General features: G+C 46.2%; 1 protein-coding gene across 3 annotated transcripts in view; it reads right to left on the bottom strand.

Moving 5' to 3' along the window:
* The window catches only part of GRB10 (growth factor receptor bound protein 10), a 155,449-nt gene extending 148,777 nt beyond the window's left edge, over positions 1 to 6,672 (bottom strand). The window contains exon 1 of one of the 3 annotated variants that reach the window (XM_054991190.1): positions 6,465 to 6,672. The gene's annotated coding sequence lies outside the window, so the exon portion shown is untranslated. Of the gene's footprint in view, positions 1 to 4,478; positions 4,533 to 5,618; positions 5,670 to 6,464 lie in introns of those variants that run through there. The other 2 variants (XM_054991192.1, XM_054991191.1) reach the window with 2 other exon arrangements.
* Positions 6,673 to 25,446: the final 18,774 nt, after the last annotated feature.

Genomic DNA, 25,446 nt, shown 5'->3' with positions numbered 1-25,446 from the left:
CCTTTCCTTTGCCATCTTCTGCCAGCGGGTGAAGAGTTCTTTGTTTCATTTGGCATTTCTCCAGTAATCCTTCCTTCCTGCCCAAAGTTTTTAATTGTTTTGTACTATATTCAGCTCTGCTTAATTGTTTTAAAAAGATTTTTTGTTGGTTTTAAATTGTTATTTTATTGCGTATACTTTTAATTTTATTAATTTTTTATTTTTTTATTTATTTTCAAATTTATATTCCACCCTCCCCACATTTCCAGCATGCTCAAGGCAGATAAAATAAATAAATGCCATAAACCTGCAGCTCACCAGTCTCACTGGTGGGTGCAGAACCCCCCAAATTTGGCCACTACATAGAAAGCACAAGTTGCTCACACCACTGGCACTTTCTTTAACATGCAACTGCACACCAAGAAAAGGGTATTCAAAGGTCTATGAAAATCAATCACTTACGGTTTTTCCAAGGATATGAGCATCATTTCAAGTTACACATCAACAAAGATGCTCATCACAACGTCCAGACACCTTGCCAAGGCAGTAAGCGCCATCTCCAGCCCTGTTTAACAGCCAGAGGCAATCTCACCAAAAAGAGATTACAATAATTAGGCATACTGCAAGTATGAACCCTGGTTGCCAGATCTCAAACAGAGAAAAAGCCATAGTCCTGGCGTCCCCCCACCTTTTGGAGCCTGAGGGCACCTCTGGAATTTTGAAGGGAGACAGTTAGTGCCACCCCAAAATGGCAGTCAGAGGAGGCAGAAGCGGAATAAAAGAAGTGAAGGAAGACCCAGGGAAGGAAGGAAGGAAGCAAGAAAGATGGGTAAATAAAAAGGAAAGCTTGAAGGAGGAAAGGAACCTTCTGATCCTCTAGTGGCCATGGCTCATACAGCAGCCATGGAAAACCCTGTCATTTCAATGACTGCAAGCCCTGTCTTGCAAAGGCCTCGCCCACTTTCTGAACAGCTGTGCGGGCGCCAGGGGAGGTACTGGCAGGCAACACATTGGGGAACTCTGCCATCTTCTTTTCAACAGAGATAACAAAGCAACCAAGCTCCTCTGCCGGAGGAGGATCACCCCATCAAGAAGGTCAGGTTCGAATCCAGGAGCCTGCCGGTTGCCATAATTCTGGTATCACCCTCTCCCTCACTGTAACAAGACACAGCCAGACCTCATTCCAATAAAAGCAAGGCATCAATGTGGGCGTCAATGGAGTGCCAACACCTCCCTCCCAGTTGCTACACCAACCTGCCAAGTGACTTCACATGCATGCCAACAGACACAAACATTTGCACAGGTGCAACCAGGACATTTCCAGGCACCTACAAATGGAAGTTTAGGACCACTGCTGCACAGACTTCCAACCCAAACTGGCTCACTTGCCCTAAAGTCGCAGCTGCAGATGCCTCTCCCACATACCGCTCTCCAGTCTTGTCTCCCCCGATGCCCAGACACCCGGAGCAACTATGCACTGCATTCTTTTTACGTGAATTAGCTACTGCTCTTTCCTCTTAGAGGAAAGCTCCTCCTTCCAGAAGAGAAACTGCCCTTCTGACCCTTCGGAGGAAATACAATCAAGCTAGCTTATGCCCAAACAAACAGACCCCAATACTGTTGCGCAAAATAAGATTCGTTTTCATGTTGTATATACATGGCACGAAAGCACTGCTATGGTACAACTCCAGTTGCAGCACAGTCAAGTCACAAAACATACACACGCAGAGATTCAAGAGGAGTTTCCAGAAACACTGTAAAGGATCCAGTAGCACCTTTAAGACTAACCAACTTTATTGTAGCATAAACTTTCGAGACCCACAGCTCTCTTCGTCAGATCTGATGAAGAGAGCTGTGGTTCTCGAAAGCTTATGCTACCATAAAGTTGGTGTGTCTTAAATGTGCAACTGGACTCTTTACTATTTTGCAACTATAGACTAACACGGCAAACTCCTCTGGATCTATGGCCCAGAAACAATGAGGTCTAGAAAGCTAACTCAGATGTACAGCATGCGTGGCCGAAGCTGAGACCCAGCAGATAGCAAGTCAGAGCCAACCTCAAGGAGCTCGCAAAGTAGCCTTAGGCAGGCTGCTTTTCAATCCTCTTCTCTTCTACAGAACAAGAGGATTCTGAACTGCGAAGTGCAGAGATAATGCGAGCAGAGCACTTTGGACGCTGGAGTGCTTTACAAATGCTAAGTATGGTTATTAATGGAGCATTAGCAGACATTCCTCCCCCCTTCCTTTCTTGATCCAGTTGTTGTTCAGGCCACACTCAAGTTCTACTTGAAAATTTCTCCCTATAAAAGCTGCGACAATAGACTTTTAAGACCATGATTGATTTTAAGAGGCTGCCCCCGCTAGATTACAAATATTCCATTAGAACTCTTACAATAAGCCAACATGGATGTAAGAGCTCCCATCTTCTTTCCAAACTTCACAGTAGCCATCTACAGAAAATTGCCCAGTGCATTTGAATACAAACTTCCTTCCCCTTCCAAAAGGTTAATAAGCAACCGCTGAAGTTCTGCTTTTCAACCATGATCCCCTCTTTCGTTCCATTTGCAAAGAAAATCTTCATGTGTTTTTTTTAAAGCAAGTCTGTCCTCCTAACTCACTCCTCCTAATCCCGGGATTAGCCTTGCTGCCCTTCTTGGTACCTTTTCAAGTGCTATAAAATGCAACTAGTCCACGAACACAGGGAACCTTTCACATGGTTTTTACAAGCTCAAATATCCAACACTTGCTTTAGAAGAACTGGGGGAAGTGGGGACTAAAGATACTCAAGGACAGCAGGACCGAAGAGACCCAAGAACAGTTGAATCGAAGCATCAAACCCGGCCCCTCCAGCACTTTTTCATGAACCGTTGTCCCAAATATTTTAGAGCTGCTCTAATATAACTCTGCTGTTTCACTTTCACGACTACGCAGAAGGTCCCTGACCAAGTAAGGAACAAAGACACAACTCTGTAACTTAAGAAAGCGCCAGGACTCCTTGGGAGGTTCAGGGGCTGCTCTAGGAGACAATTAGGACTGGCAAACTCACCTATCAATCGCCTCCTACAATGCAGAAGAATACAGAGTATACATGAGGTCTTTTTGAAGCCCCCTTCTACACTTGTTTTGTAAGAAAGTCGGCGAAAAGTAAAGTGATTCTTCACTACTTTACTTCTCCCTAATGTAAAAAAACCCTACAAGAATCGCACATCAGTTTTCACTGAACAAGCTCATACTTTGCATTTCATGGCTTCGTTGTGCATTACACATCCGACACATCCGAATGTGTCCTAAAGGCTCCCAGAGTTGCTTCTCCTAGCTTCCCCCTTTCTATTTCCCTCCCTCCTGGCCTAGTGACCCATCCAGGAGAGAATCACAACATAGTCTGGGCCCTGACGCACAACTCTGAGAACTGCTGCCCTCAGGTGCACTCTCTGTTCGTGCAAAGGCACGGCAAGCGCAGTGGGTGAGTTTAGCGTGCAACCAAGAATACACTGAAATCTGCATAGCTGGAAGCTTCTGAATCTTGGACCTCAACAGCTACAGACATGGACTCAATATTGCTTTTGAACACTAGACATATAATCCCCAACTGAACAGTCAAAGCCTTAACATAAGTGATGGCGTAGCCAGCTACTGAAAAAGCATTTTCTATGATGCCGTATAACACAATGTCACAAAAACCTCTAGATGGGCCTGTGGTTCAACAGTGGGAAGAAAATTTGGGCCCGATCCAACCAAAGTTGAATTTGTACTAATAAGGAAGAAAGGAAATTAATCATATGCTTCGGTTTTTTCCCCCATCGGAATCAATGCAGAGAGACTGCAAACAGTCTGCTGTACATTTACATAAGGCCTATTCAACAAAGTTAATTTTTTATTCAGATTATTAGATGCTGAACAATACAAGTCTTGTTTTTAAGTAAACACAGAGAGGGCCAGACTGAAAATGACATCAACTCCAGAAAAAAGGGCATGCGTTAGCCAAGAGCTTTCAAGCAGATCAACTGTTCGCAGCATGCAAGAAGCACACACACACACACACACACACACACACACACACCTGAAAATTAACAAATAAGCCTACAGGAAAATGTATGAGAGTAAACAGTTGCTGTACCGTCAGCTATGATGCCAATACAAGGAAAGAAAAGGAACCAAATAGTTAGGATTTAGCATGGAGCAAAAATGCACAGAAGTTATACTCCAGGTATACCCACGCTCCTTGTGAAATAGTAAAGAGTCCAGAAGCACCTTTAAGACTAACCAACTTTATTGTAGCATAAGCTTTCAAGAACCACAGCTCTCTTTGTCAGATGTGACGAAGATAGCTGTGGTTCTTAAAAGCTTATGCAACAATAAAGTTGGTTAGTCTTAAAGGAGCTACTGGGCTCTTTACAGTTTTGCTACTACAAACTAACACGGCTAACTCCTCTGGATCTACCACCCTCCTTGTTATCACCCACAAAGGAGAAGAGACAAATGCCTATAAAAGCTTGTACCTCAAAAATAACAGGAAACAGTTTTCAGAGCAGCATCTGATACACTTTGGAGGTCAGATACCAGAGAAGTTCACTCAACGCAGGGCCACCAAACAGTGCTGCAACGTCTTTTTTACCTCTGCCCTAGAAAGAGGTTCTTGGAATAAGAAGGGAACACAGTCCTCTGCCACTGACCTCTCCCCGCCCTGCTCTGGCACCACTGCCCTACCACAGCGGTTTGCAAACTTTCTGAAGCCAATCCCACACTACTAAAGTTTGGGGAACTGCTTGCCAAATAACTCCACGCTCCGTTGCTCCTCCCCAGCTTAAAACACAAGAATCTCATCTCAGCTGGCACAGCAGAAGTCTTTTATTTTTAGCATTTATAAATATATAGCCTTTTTTAAAAGGCTGTATTTCCTCCCCAGTCACACATGATGCACAAAGGTAAAAGGCAGGTTTGCTATCCAGCCTCTGCTGCCAGCACCCCCTCTCTGCATGGCCTCAAAACGCACCTGCCCAAGCGCCATCACTTATTTGGGGATCCTGACCCAAAGTTTGTGAACCAATTCTCATCTTTTTCAAGACACGGATGTCACCGGATCAAATCAGCAAGCCTAAAGCATGCTTACCAGGGAGTACGCTCCCACTGAACTCTAGGGCTGCTTCCACACACGTTGGATAATGCACCTTCAATGCTCTTTAGTGATCATTTGGAACTGGGTTTTTGTGTGTGAAACACAAAATCCACTACTAAAGGATAAACTAAAGTGCAGTGAAAGTGCATTATTCAATGTGTGTGGAAACGGCCGAAGGGTTTTACTGCCAAGTAGAAGAGCAAGATTTGGGTTCAGCAGCACCTTAAAAACCAACTAGATTTCTAGGATAGGTTTTGAAAGACAAAGCTCATATTCTGGAAATCTAGCAGGTCTTTAAGGTGCTACAGCTAATTCCCGCTAATGCTGTGTCTTTGTGGTCTTGTATCTATTTACCCTATGGCATTGTTTATGGCCAGGTCCTAGATATTGACTGCACTAATCTCACATTGCCTAATCCGCCTGGAGTCTCAGTGAGAAAGGTGGACTATAAATGACAGAAACAAACAAATAATAAAGACTGGACCCGAGTCTTGCTCTTCTGCAGACCAAGAGGGCTACTCACCCGAAAGTATTGCCGAGCAGACACTGCACTTCGGGCTGCAGGCCAAGAACAGGAGGCAGAAAAGGGAACTTCAGCAAGTCTGCCCCCCTCACCCCCACCCCCCGGCCGCACTTTTGCAAGTCAGCTTCGCCCCACTCCGCCCCCCTGCCGCATCCCTCCTCCGAGCCCTTCTGCACGCGGGGCCGGGGAGCCGCCGGCCAACTCGGGCGCTGCAATCTCTTCTGCACGCCCCCCCCCCGCCCTTGTCTCCTGACTTGAAAAGTATCTTCACTATTTTGACAACAGACACCCGAGCCCCAGACTGCGCGACTCCCGCAACCGGGGGGGGGAGGGAGGGGAGAAGAAAGCGCCCCCCCAGCCCAGCCCAGCCCCGCTTGATTGGCAGCGCCGGGCGAGCCCCCCTCCCCGGCCGCAGCTCCTTGGGGAGAAGGCGCGCTGGCTCCACCCCGGGCCGAGGGCGATGATGCAATGTGGAAAGGGCACCGCGGAGCGAAGCTGTCACGCTCCTCCGGCGGCCCAGAGGAAGGCGGCTGCCCGGGAAGCGGCGCTCCAGCCCCGCAGGCGCCCCCTTCCAGCCGCACCGCCCTCCCCCCGAGACCAGCCGCCTTCCCCGCGGGCGCCCCGCAGAGCGCCTCGCCTGCCTCCTGCGCCCCAGCCGGGCTCGACGCGCCCGCAGAAGTCCCGCAAAAGTTCTCCGCCGCTCTGCTCGCCCGGAGCCGCCGCCGCCGCCGCCGCGCCCCGGCTGGGCTGGGCTGGGCTGCCCTCCCCCAGGGGCCGATCCGTCTCGCAAGCCGGAGGGGGCGCCAGTTGGGGTCCCGATCCCGCGCCCCCCGCGCCGGTGCTCACCTGCCCGCTGCAGCGTCGCCCTCGTGGCCGGCCCTGCCTTTCCGCCGCGACGAGCGGGGCGCCTCCGCCCTCCTCCTCCTCCTCCTCTCCGACTCACGCGGATCCGATCAAGTTTCCAGCAGGCGGGGAGAGACCCGGGGAAGCGGCGGGGGCGCAGAGCCGACCCGCGCGCAACTGGTGCGCCCGGGCAGGGGCCGAACCCCGGCTGATCCCCCCCCCCCCAACCCTTGCCGGCAGAATCCCGACGGGACTCCCAGGTTCAGCCCCCCCCCAAAAAATTTGCAAAAATTTTTTGCACCCCCCAAAACTTCACAAATGCCTGCCCCCCCCCCCGAGGGAAACTTCTGCCTGCGCTCCCCCGCCTGCCGGTGCCCTCCTGGAGGCGCCGGTCCCGGCTCGCTCCTCGCCCCCGCCAAGCCGCGCTGCCTCCGCGCTCAGCTGACTCGCGCCGCTCTGGAGGCGCCGCCGCCCCCGCCCCTTTAATGGGCTCCCAGCCCGCCCACCTCCCCGCCTCCCGCCCGCGCACGCAGCCGCAAGCGCCCGGCCATGCTCCGGCCTCGCCGGCCGCCCCAGAAAGGCCGCCGCCGGGGGACTGCCGCTGCGCGGCTCGGACGCGCCGGAGAGCCGCCGCGGGCCGGGAGGGGGGATCGCTCGCCTCGATGCCAAGGCACGCGGGGATCGGGGCCAAGCGTGTCCCGGCTGAGGGGCTGCGGGCACGTGTGAAGCGGGGCTGCAGCCGTGCAGTGCCATGTCAGAGTGACTCGGAAGTAAGCGCGCTCGGTCTGATCGGACTCCTTCCACACAATATATACAGAGTTGTTCCTAAGGCGGCAGGGGGGTCAGGGTGGGGTGTGTGTGAGGTTGTTTCTTTTTTCAGTTGCCATCCTCAACCCCCCCCCCCCCGATCTTTTCTGAGCAATATGAATCCCCAGAAGCCTTGTGGATTCATATTGCTACAAATACTTGGATCCATATTGCTACAAATACTTGGATTCATATTGCCACAAATACTTGGAGATGGTTTCAGGTGGGTAGCCTTGTTGGTCTGCGGTAGAACATCAGGATTTGAATCCGGTGGCAACGGAGAGACCAACAGGATTTCCAGGGTATGCACTTTTGAGACTCAATGTTCCCTTCTTCAGATACAAGGAGAAATCTGCAGAAGGGAGTTTTGACTCTCAAAAGCGCATACCCTGAGAATCTTTTTTTTAACTTTTTATTTTTGAAGATTTTTTTTGTTTTTATAACAGTAATAATCGTAACATTTCAAATACAATGATTCAACACGAGAAACAAATTATCAACTATATACAAAGGCAAAGTGCATATGGTAATTGTGTTAATGAATGTCCACTGAGAGACCAAAGTTTTTTGTTGGTTATTCTCTATATTGATAGGTTTTCAAATACTAAAAGGATCGGTTGGATATGGTTTGCAGGGTTTAATTTCGTAGTTGGTCATATAGTCCAAGACAGGTAGCCAGTTCTTCAAGAAATTTGATTGGAGATTCTACCCTGAGAATCTTGTTGCTCTCTAAGGTGCCACTGGACCCAAATCCTTCTGTTCAGTCAATACCTGGTTTTGATTAGGAAGCTGCCTTTTGATGAATCAGACCTTTAGCCTCTGGAGATCGGACTCCAGTGGACGTTCCAGGCCGAGAGGCCTTCAACGTCATGTACCCAGTCCACAGCCATGATTTTAAGGAACGGAGTCTGAAGAACACAAACTGAGGTGATGAGAGATGTAGTTATGGATCTACTGGGAAAATTAAAAACCAGCAAGACTTCCAGGTCCTGAGGGCATACACTCGAGAGTTCTTAGGGAACTCGCATGTGAGATTGTTGATTTACTAACCCCATATAGTAACTTGACACTCAAATCAGCCATTGTGCCAGAAGACCGAGGGGACAAAGGGGACACCAATTTTTAAAAAGAGTCCAGAAAGGAACTAGGAAGTTAAAGACCAGTTAACCTCATGTCTGTCCCAGGCAAATTAGCAAAAACTGTAATCAAAGATGGAATTACTAGGCGTGGAGGAACAACGCCTGCTGAGGGAAAATCAGCATGGCTTTTGCAAAAGGAAGTCCTGCCTTGCCAACCTTTGGAGTTCTTTGAGAAAATGAACATGCATGTAATAATAATAATAACAACAACAACATTCGATTTATATGCTGCCCTTCAGGACAACTTAATGCCCACTCAGAGCGGTTTACAAAGTATTATTACCCCCACAACAATCACCCTGTGAGGTGGGTGGGGCTGAGAGAGCTCCAGAGAACTGTGACTAGCCCACGGTCACCCAGCTGGCTTCGTGGAGGAGTGGGGAATCAAACCCGGCTCTCCAGATTAGAGTCCCGTGCTCTTAACCACTACACCAAACTGGCTCAGATAAGGATGGGCCTTCCGAACTCCTTTGACAAGGTGCCACACCACAGATGATCAGTCATGGGATGAGAGGATGGGTCCACTTATGGATTAAAAATTGGTTAAATGACAAGGAAGCAAAGAGTAGAAATAAATGGATAGTTCTCGCAATGGAGGGTAGTAAGCCATGAAATCCCACAAGGTTCAGTACTGGGGCTGGGGCTATTTAATTTGTTCATAAATGATCTGGCACAGGGGTTGAGCAGTGAAGATGCCGATGATTTGCCTAGTTAAGTGGTTAGGCTGCAAATCAGCACTCTGCTGGTTTGAAACCCACTTCTGCCATGAGCTTAGCAGGTGGCCTTGGGTCAGCCGCTCCTCTCAGCCTCAGCTCCCCAGCTATATTGTGGGGATAATAACAACATTGACTTTGTTCACCACTCTGAGTGGGACATTAATTTTTCTAAAAGAGTAGTATATAACCACAGTTGTTATTGTTCAGGATGGTGAAAACCAAGACCGATTGAAGAGTTCTGGGAGGATCTCCACAAATTGAGTCAGTGGGCTACAATGTGACAAGTGACGTGCAATGTAGGCAATTGGAACAAAAATCTCATCTTCAAGTATATGCTAATAGGGTCTGAACTGGCTGAGAATGAGAGAGAAAGTGACCTTGAGGTCATAGTGGACAGCTCAATGAAAGTGCCAACCCAGTATGCTGCAGCAGTGAAAAAGGCAAACTATACTGGGGATTATTAGGAAACAGATTGAAAATAAAACGGCCAATATCATAATGCCCTGGATATGCCGAGGCCTCCTTTGGAATAATGTATGCACTTCTCGTTACCATATTTCAAAAAGGACATTGCAGAGCTGGAAAAAGTATGGAAGAGGGCAACCAAGATTGTTGGGGGGGGGGGGGTGGAGCACCTTTCCTGTGAGGAATGGCTGAAGCGTCTGGGACTTTTCAGTTGAGAAAAGAGATGACGAGGTACATGATAGAAGTTTATAAAATTGCTAGTAATGCGTGTTGTGTCAAAAAATACCACGGGCTCTAGAAACTGATTTGGCGGGCCCCCTCCCAGTGGCAAGACCGCAATAAACCCTTTGATTGGTTGGTTGGTTGGTTGGTTGGTTGGTTGGTTGGTTGGTTGGTTGGTTGGTTGGTTGGTTGGTTGGTTAAAAAAAATTCATGGAAGATAGCTCCATCAGTGGCTGAACACCAGTGCCAAGAAGCAGCATCAGGTAAGGCCTCGGCCTCTCTGTCCAGTTGCTGGCACTGCAGGGTAGCTGGCTGGCCACTGTGGGAGAGGATGCTAGACTTGATGGGCTGCTGGTCGGATCCTGGTCAGACTCTTCTTACATTGTGATGGGGCAAAGGAGACACAGCAGCCTCTGCATGCCTTCAGACTCTTGGCATGGAGACTCCCTCTCCTGAAGAGCTTTCCAGTTTCTTCAACTAATCACAGACCACAACAGGTTAGAAATCCAAAAGAGTTAGCCGTGTTAGTCTATAACTGCAATGCATCTGACGAAGAGAGCTGTGGTTCTCGAAAGCATACGCTACAATAAAGTTGATTAGTCTTAAAGGTGCTACTGGACTCTTTACTATTTCACAGCAGGTTAGGACTCTTGCTGGTGTACCATCCGCCCAGTGCTCCATCAAGTACCCTGGCTGAGCTAGTGGAGGATGTCTTGGATTTGATGTTGAGAACTCCCAGGGTTACAATCCTGGCTGATTTTCACCATCCATGTTGAGACGTGTCGGATTTTGCTCAGGACTTCACGAGAACTATGGAACTGTCCCAGGTTGTTTCAGCTCAAAAGTACAGCAACCAGGGTACCAAACACTCAACAACAATGTTAATACATATATTACTAGTTTTATGCAAAAGTGCAGAAGTGCAAATGTGTACAAGAACAATTTAAAGTGCATATATCAGCATTAATGAGGTAGTCTATCGGATAATAAATAAATACATAAATTCAGTACAAAAAGTTCAACTGGTGGTAAGAGAGTGCGTATTAATGGAAAGAAAGCATTCCGCTGGTATGTGGAAACAGTCGATATGTCAAAAGGTGGTGTCATCTGTGGATTTAGTGAGTAATCCCTTCACACCCTCATCCAGATCATTTATAAAAATGTTGAAAAGAACTAGGCTCAGAACCGAGCCCTGTAGCTCTTTAGTGGACACCTCCCTCCAATCACGTGTGATGCCACTGACAACTGCTCTTTGGGTTTATCCAGAACATCGTGAGGAACCTTGTCAGAAGTTTTACTGAAATCTAGATAAGCTACATTGACAGCGTTTCCATGATCCAGTAAGCCTGTCACTCTACCATAGAAGGAGATGAGGTTGGTCTGGCAGGACATGTTGGGGACTTCCTCGTATCACCATGTTGTCTATCAGATGCTTGCAAATTGTCATCTTTAATATCTGTTCCAGTATTTTTCCTGTAGACCTTGTAGACCTTATTTCCTGGCTTGAAGATTGGGATGACATCTGTCCTCCTCCAGTCTTCCAGCACATCGCCTGTTCTCCAAGAGGCCTGGTAGATGGTCAACAAAGGGTCTGCAAGCTCTTTTGAACGTTCTTTAAGCACTCTTGGTATAGCCCATCTGGCCCAGAGGATTTGTGCACATCCAGTGCAGCAAGGTGCTTCTTCACAACTTCTCTTCCCATGTCAACCAGCAACCCCGGAGCCATGCTTTACGTGTTCTCTCCTTCTGGGATAAAACTGAGGCAAAATACGCATTGAGCCTTTCTGCCTTCTCTCTGTCTGAGTTTCTCCATTTTTACCTAGCAATGGGGGTATTGCCCCCTTCACCTTCTGTTTGCTCCTCAAATATCTGAAGAACTTCTTTTGTTGTGGCAGCCCCCCTGGCCAGTCTCAGCTCATTCTGAGCTTTGGCCTCTCTGACAGCTGCCCTACAGTGCCTAGCTACCCCTAGATGCTCTTCTTTTGATGCATTCCCTTCCTTCCATTTCTTGAGCATCTCCTTTTTCCTCCTTAGCTCATCACAGAGCTCTCAGTTCATCCACATTGGCCTTTTAGATCCTCTACTGCATTTCCCTCTTGCTGGAATGGTGATGCCCTGAGCCTGCAAGAGCTCTGCTTTTAGGAGAGCCCACCCTTTATTCGCTCCTTTCCCTTCCAGCATTCTTGTCCATGGAATAACTTTCACAGTATCTGTAAGTTTATTGAAGTTTGCCCTATTAAAAACTGTGTGTTTGGTTACAAACTCCCTTGGTACCCCACAGCAAAAGGAATTCTAGGAGGATGTGATCACTTCTCCCTAAGTTTCCCACCATCTTTACCCCATCAACCAACTCTTATCAACCAACCCCATCAACCAAGTCCAGTATGCCCAAGACCCTCGTCACTTCCTCCACCATTTGAGAAAGAAAGTTGTCAGCCAAGCAGGTCATGAAGTTGGTAGACCCTGGATATGTAGTAGAGTTGGGCTCCCAGCACTCATCAGGGAAGCTGAACTCTCCCATAACTAAAAGGTCATGTTTCTTGGATATCCTATTAAGCTTGTCGTAGAGGGCAGAATCCACCTCATTTCCTTGGTCAGGCGGTCTTTAGCAGACCCCAGCCACAATACTGTTCCTCCTTCCCTCCCTTATCTTCATTCAGACACTTTCCACCGAGTTGTCACTCTCCTCCTCCAGTATTTCCTGACAACCAAGCCTTTTCCTCACACACAGGACCACTCCATCCCCTCTCCAACACTTGCTGTTCTTCTTGAATAACTCATACCCATCCACTACTGTATTCCAGTTGAGGGAATCATCCCTCCAAGTCTTTTTCATGTCTACTAAGTCATATCTTTCCATCTGCATTAGTAGGTCAAGTTCTTCCTTCTTATTACCCAAGCAAAATATCTAGCAAAAATGAGGTGCTTCAGGGGCAATGAAATCTCGATCTGATCTAGCCGAGAAAGAAGAGGATTCGGTGGATCACTTTGATACTTCACTAATAAAACTTCTCTCCCTCAGTCTCACTTTGGAAGCAAATTTCAAAGTAGATCTAATGCCAGAAGTGCTGGGAACACTAGATTGGATTTTTTGCCTAGGCTTGCTTCATTTTCTTCTTTATTTCATCCAGGGCTTTTTTTCAGCGGGAACGCGGTGGAGCGGAGTTCCGGCACCTCTTGAAAATGTTCACATGGCTGGTGGCCCCGCCCCCTGATCTCCAGACAGAGGGGAGTTTAGATTATCCCCTGCACCAGCGGCACAGAAGACAATCTAAACTCCCCTCTGTCTGAAGATCAGGGGGCGGGGCCACCGGCCATGTGACCATTTTCGCCGAGGGCGATTTAAACTTTTAAAAACTCCCCCCTTGTTCCAGCTGACCCAAAGTGACGTCATTGTGCGGTCCTGAGTTCCACCACTGAGTTCCACCACCTCTTTTCCCAGAAAAAAAGCCCTGATTTCAGCTTGTATCCTACATAACCTTTGTCCATACAGGTCGCATGATCTCCAGCAGATTCTGCTTGGGTAGTAGAGCAATTTGGTTGGATCCAATGCCTCTTCTTGCAGGGTTTGATTGGATAGTTCTGGACTGACTTCCCCAACTGAAATGGGCAGGATCCTTGGGCTTATAACAGCTACCACCTGTGAAACAGACCCTTATCCATCCTGGCTGTTTCAATGTTGTCAGGATTATAGATAAATATCTCTTTAGTAAAGGATAATTTTCTGAGACTTCTCAAGGAGGATTTTTTTAAAAAAGTTGTCCCTAAGTTCTATTCAAGGTGCTTATTCCAAACTTTAAAATCTTCCATGGCCTGGAGCCCATGTATCAGAGGGGCCCTCTCCTGCTAAACATCCTGTCGTCTTACGTAGTCCATCTGACGGGACAGAGATTAGACTTCTTCTGTGAACACACCTCTCCTTTTAAAGATATTACCTAAGGGGAATTCCCTACCTATTCGCTTTTTAAAAAGTTTGCCAAATGGCTGTTCCAGAGGGATTTTTGCTTGTGGAGTTGATGTTCGTGGTTGAGTGGGAGGAGATGAAAGTTTTATCAACGTGATTGTGGGGTGAATTTATGCAGAGGTCTTTGCTGTTAGCCACTCTGAGCTTGTTGAAAGAGAAGATATGATATATACTCCAGAAGCAGCTTAAAAGGCTAACTGTGCTCCCATGCCCCAAAACAGGACTGCAAGAATTATCCCTTAGAAGTGTATAGCACTAGCGGGGGGCTGCCTGTTCTCTTTAATGCTGACTGATGCTTTCTGATGCAACACAAGCAAACCTTCCAAAGTTAAAAGGTCCCTGTGCAAAAGAAATTTGTGTGACAGAGAGCCAAGCTACAAGTGACGAATTACACTTGCCTGGCAAGTGAACAGGGAGGAATACACATGAGTCTGTTCACTTTCCAGGCAAGTGTAATTTGTCACTTGTAGCTTGGCTCCCAGTCTCTCTACACGAGACATCTGACACATGAAGAACACGTGTCAGGAGATACGTTAGCCAGGAAGGGTAGTTTAAAAAGACAGAGCTGGTGGCAGGGCGAAGACTTTGCTATACACTGGAGCTGTGTGAAGGGGCTGTGAAATGCCAGAAGGAAAACTTTAGCCTGTTATCACCTCTCCAGCTCCAGCCCATTTCCATTCTTCCCTGTGCTCTGGTTGCAATCCCACACAACTGGAGAAGTGAAATTGACAGACCCTTTGGGGAGGAGAAGATGAAATTAACAAACTCTTTGAAGAGTGGTCTCCACCGGCTCTGTCTTTTAAAACTACGCTTCCCAGCTAACATTGCATCTCTCTAAACTTGACGAACACACGCCAAGGTGTCTCGTGTAGAGAGACTCACAGTCTCACATCAATGTTGTGCATGATATCCTGCACTTAAATGCCCCTTCTTAAAAAATACCTGTAACATTTGAAGGAGCCCTTAACTGTCACCATTAATAGACAGTGTTCAAACCAGCCTGAGAGCAACTCCCGGCTTGGAAATCCGTACACCTAAACCCAACTGTGTGCTGAATGGTGGTGGTTAACTAGAGGGGACAGAAAGGCAACTCTACCGATGCTCAGGCGCATGTTCTTCAAACTTCATATATGTTTGGTGTAAGACTGGGCGCTGAAAATCCATTCCAGGGCAGGTCTTGGTGTGTCCTAACTTAAATTTGACCCCAAAACACAGGAATATTTGCAAACTTAAAAAAAAATTAAAGAATTTTATTTAAAAAGAAAAAGACAATAGAAAGTGCATAAAAAAGTTTTGATAGTATACAAAGTAGTAGATTAGGCTACAACAAAAAGACACATAAACGAGATATATAACGGCACAACTAAATTACAAAATACTAGTCCTCTCCTGCTCCTTAATTACTTATACTCCAAAATTTTACTTAACATTCTATATTCAATCTTACACTTCACATTTTATATTCTGCATTTTTGAAATCTTTTTATAATTAATTTACGTCCATATTAACTATTCTTGATTTTTCTTAATTTCCAACTACATAATTTAAAAAACTATTTGCAAGCTTAACACAAATAGACTACCATATATTGCCCATCTTTTCTGCCTGAAATGTCTGAATTAAAGTTAATGCTAAATTCACTGTAAAGCACTTGCTTTCCTGGAACAGGACAGGACAGAACAGTTTGGAATAAGAACTAGCTCATAGAAATATAACCCCCCCCACACACACACACATACACACACATCTCAGTTGTGCTTGTTCGTATCTTGAAGCCGATTTTGCAGTTTTAACAGCAGAGAGGATGGAGGTGGCTGGCTCATTGCTAAATTGGAAGGCTGCCTGAACAGAGAGCAATCTGTCACATTGTTGCCCCAGGAAACAGAAGATCTTAATTGATGAAATGCTACTACTTGTACACAAAGAGTCCCACATTGCTAGTTTCTGTTCAAAGAATTGTATGGATAACCTTGATTCAGAAGAGTTGGATCCAGCTAGCTTTTCTGCTGGTGAAAAAAGGTCTGTCTGTCTGTCTGTCTGTCTGTCTGTCTGTCTGTCTGTTTGTTTGTTTGTTTTATAGTCTGCTCTCCCTGCAAGCAGGCTCAGAGTGGATTTACATCAGAAATTTAAAAACAATTTAAAACATTGGTAGCAACATGAACCAGGCAGCTCATATTTGCACCCTGAGTTAAAACTCAGCCAATGTAGAATTGGCACATATCCCCCCATCACGGGGAGGGGCCGGTTGGGTGGCTCGTCCACCTCAACCCCCATAAGCCTGGTGGAACATCTCCATCTTGCAAGCCTGGCAAAATGATAGCAGATCTTGTCGAGACCGGACCTTCACAGACAGAGTTCCACCGGGTAGGTGCCAGGACTGAGAAAGCCCTAACCCTGGTTGAGGCAAGACGAATCTCCTTGGGGCCAGGGATCACCGGTAGTTGTTTGTCTGCTGATTGAAGCAGTCTCTGGGGAATATAGGGCGAGAGGCGGTCCCGCAGGTATTCTCTTTAACCAGCTAAAAAGGCTATGCTGAGACTCTTGGGACCTACATGTACAAAAGGTTTGTAGAACAAGGGCTGTCGCGAGAAGGGAGATTGAGTGAATTTGAGCAAAAAAGCTTGCTGGGTCCATCCCAGAACATTCCCAAGCCCCAACCTACCTTAGCCAGGCTATTAAAAATGCCAGAACGGTATATAAACTGAATGTTTTTGTTGTTATCTTAAGTCATGCATTGAAGGTCGTTGTGCTGTGGTGGCAGCTGCTGCCAAAGCAATGTTTTTTTGATCTGCTCAGCCAATCAGGCCTCCAAAGCCCCACCCGGCCCCACCCTCTTTCTACAAACATTTGGCAAGCACCAAGAAAGATGTCATGTGAGCACCATGGCACCCATTGGCACCAAGTTGGGGACCCCTTTCATAAACATTTCTGAGGACAGTTGCAATTTTACCAAGTGAACAACTCTTGTTTCTTGCATTCCTTCTGCTTCCCCTGCCTCATTCCCAGGAACGCGTGGAACATGAATGCTGTCTGGTTCAATCAAGAAGAAAAAAATGCATGACTACGAAAACAGAAATCAGCCTTTTACAGGCACAGATCAATGCTATCTTTGGAGCATTTCTCTATCCACAGACTTTGTGAAGCAAAATAGTAAAGAGTCCAGTAGCACCTTTAAGACTAACCAAATTTATTGCATCTGACGATGCATCTGACGAAGAGAGCTGTGTGCTACAATAAAGTTGGTTAGTCTTAAAGGTGCTACTGGACGCTTTACTATTTTGCAACTACAGACTAACACAGCTAACTCCTCTGGATTTGTGGAGCGAGACTTTCCTTCTGCAAATCAGGTCCTCCCATTTTCTTCCTGGGTGTCAATGGACTGCTAAGGGCAGCATAGCGGGGGGAGTGAGGGTCTGGGGAGAGGGAATGAATAGAATCCCTTGCCTGCTTTTCCCCAAATGGGAATGCCATTTTGTCAGAGGAAGTGCACAGTTGGATACAGGCCACTGAAATCTCTTTCCTTCTTTAGATCAATGCATAGGGATAGTTCTTCTATTTGGGCCCAAAGATGCCCTACTAATTTTGCGACTTCTTTTCTTATATACTCCATCATGAACCAGGCCAGTTTTTGGCTCGTGGCGTGGCGGTTCACCGGAGCTCATTTCTGACGAACCATGACAAACCGTTATGATTTTTAGAGCGGTTCGTATGGTTCGTTTTTCATTTCGTCACTACAGACAGCCTGGCACTGATCAATCTGTTACCTAGGCAATGGGAGGGGGTGTCTTTCTGCAGACCTTCTGCAGCCCCGGAAGTGATGAGCCGATGAACCAAACGAACCGGTTCGCAAACCAGGCAAGTGTATGGCAGTTCGTGGTTCAGGGTTCATGAAACGTGACGAACCACGAAACACAATAAACTGCCATTTTTCCAGTTTGTGCCCACATCTACATGCTAACATCACCATGCTTCTCAAGGACGCATTGCTGACATTCTGCTCCATGACTGGTGAGTTGCAGCAGGGTTGCTATAGGTTTTGGGCAGTTGTTATACTGTCAGCTCCTTGGAGTTGGGTATTTTGTCCACATTTTCCTTTGTTGAGAGAGCAGAGAACACTGAGCAGCTATGCTGACACTATACCCCCATCGGTTATGGACCCGCATCTAAGACTTAGGTTTGGGCTGTAAATAGTTCAGTTTTATGCAGCTGAATTTTAATTACGTCTTTTAAGTACCAAGTACTTCACCTACTGTCTTTGCATCATTGGCCAGAACAATGCAAGACAAGAGCAGTTTATTGAACAATCGGGCAGAATACTGTCTGCCCATTTGTCTTCCTTCCCTATAATTAAAAGGCCCATATATCTCCTTTTCCACTTCCCTTGAGGGAACACAGGCTCCTGAGGTCCTAACCCTGTCCCTGCAGCCCCCATTCCAAGCCATTCTCCTGTGAGTCAACAACATACATGCACCCGTGACTCACAAATCTTGTTCCTGGAATATGAATCAAACACTAACACTCTTGCCCAAGACTTGCATACAATAGAGCGCTAAGATGTTGGGGTATTTCTTGACCCACCAAGCATTAGCTTAGCCATGGCATCCTTCCAAGGGTGAGTAACGGCGTCTCCTCTAGTAAAACAGCTGACTCATCTGTTCCTTGTTTCATGCAAGGCATTTAAAATTAGCTTCCAAATTATTAAAGTCTGAGGGGGAGGCCTGTTTGCCAGTATGCATGACTGTAAAGGATTAAGTTGTGTACAGTATATGTTATTGTCAACACACTTTATTGTCAGTAAAGTGACTTGTGCTGGAGCCAGCCAAGTTGATGGATTCTTTGACCATTGCTTACGACAATGAGAAACCGCATGCGGTTGGATGACTGTGAAATGGGTTTCTGCGCATAAATCCCCCCTCCCTTTTTAAGAAGATTCTGGAAGGAGATAATCACAAATGTCTGGCTACACCAATGGCGTCTGAGGAATATTTGTTGTACGTTCAGAAGAGTAAATACCAGAGCAAGTGTTCAGTTTTGCCAAGCTATGGCTACATTATTTAAGACAAAACTATGCTGTGATAAAATAGTTTATCAAAAGGGTCACTGCCCAAGCAGTTAAATATAAGTCATCATAACAACAGAGTCTTTTATCAGCTGCCCACAGGGAGCATTTTTGATCTGAGGCATCTACTTTAATTTAGAATGTTTGGGTGAGTAAAAGACCATAAAATGCTATAATGTAGCATGTGAAATGAAAAATAGCTTTTAGGAAAAGCCAGGCCTTTATTGGAAAGTAATTGCAACTTATTGCAAGGAAAACCATCATGGGGGGGGGGAGAGAGAGAGAGAGAGAGAGAGAAAGAAAGAAAGAAAGAAAGAAAGAAAGAAAGAAAGAAAGAAAGAAAGAAAGAAAGAAAGAAAGAAAGAAAGGCCCCCGTAGGGCTTTTTCTTTAACTGTTTTATAGGATTATTTTTAATATGGTTGCTGACTCTGGTTTTCTAGCTATATTTATTCTATCACAATTTGCTTTGTTTTTATCAGCATTTATTGAACTGACTGGAACTTGTTTTCCCTTTGGAAGCTGCTTCAGGAATCTATGATTAAGAAGCAGGGTAAAAATAACTCAAATCCATTAATAAATACCCAATTTTAGTCAAGTGAATTTTCAAAAGTTCCTCACAGTTTTCTCGTAAGGAAAAGCAGCAGCAAGTTTTGTGAGTATCCAATGATGTTTAAATGAGTATTTAAAACGTTGACACATTTCTACCTGGTGCTCATTCTGGGAAGGCAAAAAGACCACTTCCAACTGAGTACATATATATACAGTTTACGTATGTATGCGTCATACACGTAAAATCTGTACTGCTAGGCTTTATTATAATGCCTGACCATTTCTGTGGTTGGTTCAGGTCTTGAGAACACAGCAGCCACGAATGATGCCACTGCTGGAACATCTCCCTAGCATAGGCAAGAAATTCAACTCAGGGATAGGTTATACAGACAGGCTCAATTCTCAGTTTGGTGAAGCAGATAAGAGCGGCAGGACTGTAATCTGGAGAGCCGGGTTTGATTCCCTACTCCTCCACTTGAAGCCAGCTGGATGACTTCGGGTCAGTCACAGCTCTCTCTGAGCTCTGTCAGCCCCACCCACCTCACAGGGAGATTGTTGTGGGGATAATAATAAGTTAATAACACACTTTGTAAACCACTCTGAATGGGTGTTAAGTTGTCTGGAGGATGGTATATAAATCGTTGTTGTTGTTCCTGTTAAATTCCATGGGACAGTGTAACAAGGCCACAGTGGAGAAGACTGTGAATGCAGAAGCAATACCTCCCACCCCTACCCCAAGAAAATAAAAAGAAATTTGCAGGAAAAGGGTGGGATCCAACCAGCTTTTTTACTGGTGAAAAGGTAAGGATAGGTCCACTTTGACCACCCCAGAGGCTATGCTGGGTATCATGGGACCTGCATAGACAATGAGGGATCAGGACTGCGGTAAGAAAGGGAACTGAGCAAGAATGAGTGGAAAAGTTGGCTGAATACAATGCAAAGTTAGCAACGTCTTTAAGTGTGCATGATAAGATAATGCTAGCGCACTAAGGAAGAGACTGAAAATAACTAGCCAGAGGGACAGACACCTTCTGGTAGTCGTGTTCATGATTTGCTGACCAACTCCCTCCCTTCTGGTAAACTCTGAGAGATGTTCATAAAGATTCAGTGCTTCATTATCACATGAATAGTCTCTGCAAGAATCGCGCATAGCTTTGCTTCCCCACACGGCCACACAATTCTTACCTGCATCCTCAGTAACATCAGCGCAATTTTCTTTGTGTTATTCATCCAAGGGCCAAAATGTTCCATGGCAGCCAATACATGCCTCTCACAGTATTTTGAAGAAAATTTCAATTTGCGAAACAGTGGTTAATAAAGGTTTCGTTCCTACCTGAATAGAGTTTGACTGCATTGGTAGAGGACTTCCCACAGATAAAAGACTTTTCATTCCAAATCAACTTTTAAGTTCTTTTAATTCCATAATAACCTGTACTAATGCCCTACATTGGTATATACATTTTTAATATCAGTTTGTGGTCTGTGGTTATTTTGAGGCAAACTAACTTTGACAGATCTTATTACAAAAAGCTACTGAAAAAAATTTGGTGTCTTAATGGAATTATTATGAGAGTAAGCTCACATACTCCTATTCTTACCTCAGAGTTTGAACATAACATATGGAATTCCACATCTGCTTACCAGATGCATACTCCTTACTTGGAGGTCTTGGAAAGAAAGATTAGCTCCTCCTATCTCCTGTCTTGTAACTTCCTTAGGTCACCCACTTTTTATAATCAAGGCAAATATTTATATATATAAAGACAAGTGTCCTGACTGACTCCTCAACACTCAGCTCAAACCCCTGGACCTAGAAACATGAAATTTGGGGAGATAATTCCTTTCATGATGTAAACACCCACTAAGAAGGGCACAAGACTGGCCCCCACCCACTGCCAGCTCAGCCACACTTCCCTGATTGGGCCAGCCTTTCAAAGTCATTTGCATATGTAGGCTGATTGGGGTTCCCAACATTCCACACTTCATCTCCCCCCAGAGACAGTTGGAACACAGAGGTCATTTGCATATGTGGGCTGATTGGTCCTCACCCCCCACATTCAAAACAGCCTGCAGTTGCTATTGGGAGTCATAGAACGTGTCCTGAGGTCAAATGCACCTCCCAGCCTTCCCTTCAAAGTTCACTAGGGCCGCAAATCTCCCTGTGGGGCCTGGCTTTCCTGTGTGGCTGGCAGGCTCCTGCCTGCTTGCACCTCCCTCTCTCTGATTGGTCAGCTGTCGAACTCTGTGTTCTGAGGTAAAAATCAAGTCAAGGAAACTACAGACAGTTGAAAAAAGATGGCACAAGACTCCTGAATAGGGACTTTATATAAAAGTCAGTATGGCAACTGAGTTTTAAAATGTTCACGGGGAGATGGTACATGACTTTTCTAGGGGCTATTTTGATCCGAGCCTCTCACATGAACCTGCCAAAGTGCCGACCACACCACCCCTCCCTCAGTCCAACTCTACCTCATGTCAGCTTGTGGCTAGATAAGGCTCTTCCTACAGGTTCCCTTTCAAAAGCAAACAGGAGTCCATTGATTGAACAAGGAAACTTTACTGCAGAAAAGGTCCATTATAGTCCACTGTCCTGAATAGGAGACTCAGGATGGTACACAGTCATTGTTACCAATGAAGGGCAAAGCATGCGGTACAAAGTAACAATACCCATCTGGATTTGCCTCCCCCCACAGTTCTCAAAACAACATCTCTCAGTCCTGGGAAGCTGCTCTCCTTCAAGGCCAATGCTTGGTGGAACGGTGTTAGACAAAACAGTCGCCTCCGGTGGGAATGCTGCCTGGGAACTGGTGCACCTGGGAAGAAAGCACTTAAACACTAGAAGCATTAGAAAATGGAGTCAGTACAGTTCAGATATACACTGGACCTGACATTCTGCCCCCCTTAAAACAGATCTCCCCCTGGTTTATATGGGTAGCGGGTATGAAAAGCTTTGGTTAATCTAGGAGCATGAACATGTACAGAGTTCACCCACTCATCGTACCCAGAATCAAAGTCCTTCCATCTAATGAGGTAAAAAAGCTGATTTCGTTTGAGTTTAGAGTCCAAAATTTGTTGCACCTCATAGTGTATTTGGTCGTCAATCAAAGTTGGAATGGGTGGAGCTTTGATGTGCCACTTGTCATCGGTAGGAGCTCTTTTTAAAAGACTGACATGAAACGTATCGTGTACGTGACGTAAGTTCTTGGGCAACGTTACAGCAACAGTCACTTTATTTATTATTTTGCGCACAGGGAAAGGTCCCAGGAATTTCAGAGCGAGTTTGCGGCTTGTCTGAGCTAGTTTCAGGTTCTTTGTGGAAATATACACATGATCTCCAGGTTGTAAATCCCATTCGGCCACACGATGGCGATCTGCGTATTTTTTGTAATCCAGTTTGGCTTTTTCAAGATGTTTCTTAATAAGAGTCCATTGTTGCGCTGCCTCCCCCCACCACGACGATACATCTGGCACATTAGAGGAATGGAGAGGGGGAGCGTCCAACGGGAAGGGATTGAAGTGAGCTCCATAGACAATTTTGAAAGGGGCCTCTCCAGTTGAAGCGTGTACACTGTTGTTATATGAGAATTCGGCCAGAGGGAGAAGGTCTACCCAATTATCTTGTTGGAAATTAATGTAGCAACGAAGAAACTGCTCTAGTATCTGGTTTGTTTTTTCGGATTGTCCGTCGGTTTGTGGGTGGTGGCTTGAGCTGATGCCTTGCTCAATATTCAACATTCTCAAAAGCTCCCGCCAGAAGTTGGCAACGAACTGTCCGCCGCGATCCGAAATCACCTTGGACGGAAAAGAATGTAATTTTACGATGTGTTTTAAAAATAAATCTGCTAGTTTTCGAGCGGTGGGTATAGCAGTACAGGGAATAAAATGAGCTTGTTTGGAGAACAGATCTACCACGACTAAAATGCAATTATGTCCTTTTGAAACAGGTAGATCAGTGATAAAGTCCATAGATATTATTTCCCAAGGTTTGTTGGGTGTTTCCAACGGTTGCAGGAGACCCGGAGGTTTTCCTTTTCTGGTTTTGGCGCTGAGGCAAACGGGGCAGGAACTAACATATTGGGAAATGTCTTTGCGCATGCCCGGCCACCAGAACTGCCTTTGGATTAGATGCAATGTTTTCAGATACCCATAATGACCAGCAGTGGGAGCATCATGACAGCGCTGCAATACCTCCAGCCGGAGGCTGTCTGGGACATAAAACTTGCTCCCAGCTAGCCAATCCCCCTGTGGGGATTGGACCAGTTTGTTTCGCGGAGCCTTATCCCCCTCCTTTTCCACCTCAGTTTTAAGTTTTGATTTCCACTCCTGGTTGGCCGGGAGGGGCTGTTTGGCTCGACTGCGAGTAGTCACCACGCCCCCAAGTTGCGTAGGCGAGAAGACCGTGTCGACAGTCTCCTCCCGTTTGCTCCTGTGTTGAGGCATGCGCGATAGGGCGTCCGCCAAAAAGTTAGTTTTGCCCGGGAGATAATTTAGAGTGAAGTTGAATTTGGAAAAGAATTCCGCCCATCGCAATTGCTTGGCATTCAGTCTGCGTGGGCTTCGGAGGGCCTCCAGATTTTTATGATCTGTCCAAACCTCGAAGGGGTATCGCGCCCCCTCCAGCCAATGTCTCCAATTAGTAAGGGCTGCTTTTACTGCAAAAGCCTCCTTCTCCCACACATTCCAATTCCTTTCCGCCTCCGAAAATTTTCTAGACAAGAATGCACAAGGCCGCAACTTTCCATCCTCCCCCTTCTGCAGTAAAACTCCCCCTATTGCCGTATCGCTGGCGTCGACTTGCACTACGAAAGGGGACTGTTCGTTGGGGTGGGAGAGGATGGGTTCCGTTACAAATTGCTTTTTCAGGCATTCGAAAGCAGTTTGGCAATCGGAGGTCCATTGTAGTTTGGAGGAGGGCTTTTTAGCTTGGTCCCCTTTATCTTTTGTTTTCAACAATTCTGTTAAGGGGAGCGTGATTTGGGCGAAATTTGCTATAAAGTCTCTATAGAAGTTGGCAAAACCCAGGAAGGATTGTAGTTCTTTACGGGTGGTGGGTGTTTGCCATTCTTGAATCGCTTGTATTTTGGTTGGATCCATTTTTAAACCCTCTTGGGATATGCAATACCCGAGGTAAGTGAGTTCGGTTTTATGGAATTCACATTTGGACAACTTGATGGGTAGTTTATTATTCATCAAGGTGGCCAGGACCTTTTGTACCATTTGAATATGTTCTTCTTCTGTGTCTGAATAAATTAAGACATCATCAAGGTACACCACCACCCCTTTGTACAGAAATTCGTGCAGAACTTCGTTTATCATGGACATGAATACAGACGGGGCTCCCGTCAATCCAAAAGGCATGACTAGGTATTCATATTGTCCGAGGGGCGTATTAAATGCGGTTTTCCACTCATCCCCTGCCTTGATACGGACGTGGAAGTAAGCATCTTTTAAGTCTAATTTTGTAAAGATCTTACCTTGGGCCACGACGTTGAGAAGGTCTCGGATGAGTGGTATAGGATAGGCGTTGTTGGTGGACACTGCATTAAGTCCTCGAAAGTCCGTGCACAGTCGTAGTCCCCCATCCTTCTTTTTCACGAAGAGAACCGGAGCGGCGTGGGGGCTGTTGGCTGGGCGGATGAACCCTCGTTGGAGGTTGGTGTCGATGAATTTCCGGAGCTCTTCTCGTTCATGGAGACTCATGGGATAGAGTCGTCCTTTGGGCAGTGAGGCTCCGGGTAAAATTTCCACCGCACAGTCCGTTCGTCGGTGCGGGGGTAGAGTATCAGCTTCCTCCTCGGAAAAAGCGTTTAGAAAAGGCCAATACGGTTCGGGTATTTGGTTGATTTCTTCTTGAGTAAGAAGGGCCTTTTCAGTATGAGTTGGATCATTGCCCCAGTTTTGGTTCCAACGGTGATTTTTGCAGTTGGCATGACTGAAGGTGATACATCCTTGTGCCCAGTCTATGTAGGGATTGTGATCACATAGCCACTTGCTGCCTAGAATTAACGGGTATTTGGCAGTGGAGCTGATGACAAAAGACCTCTTTTCCCAATGTTGTCCCA

The sequence above is a fragment of the Eublepharis macularius genome, chromosome 11 (genome assembly GCF_028583425.1).
Source record: "Eublepharis macularius isolate TG4126 chromosome 11, MPM_Emac_v1.0, whole genome shotgun sequence".
NCBI classification, from domain to species: Eukaryota; Metazoa; Chordata; class Lepidosauria; order Squamata; family Eublepharidae; genus Eublepharis; species Eublepharis macularius.
Note: the sequence above shows the minus strand (reverse complement) of the source record. Positions and strands in the feature narration are given on the sequence as shown.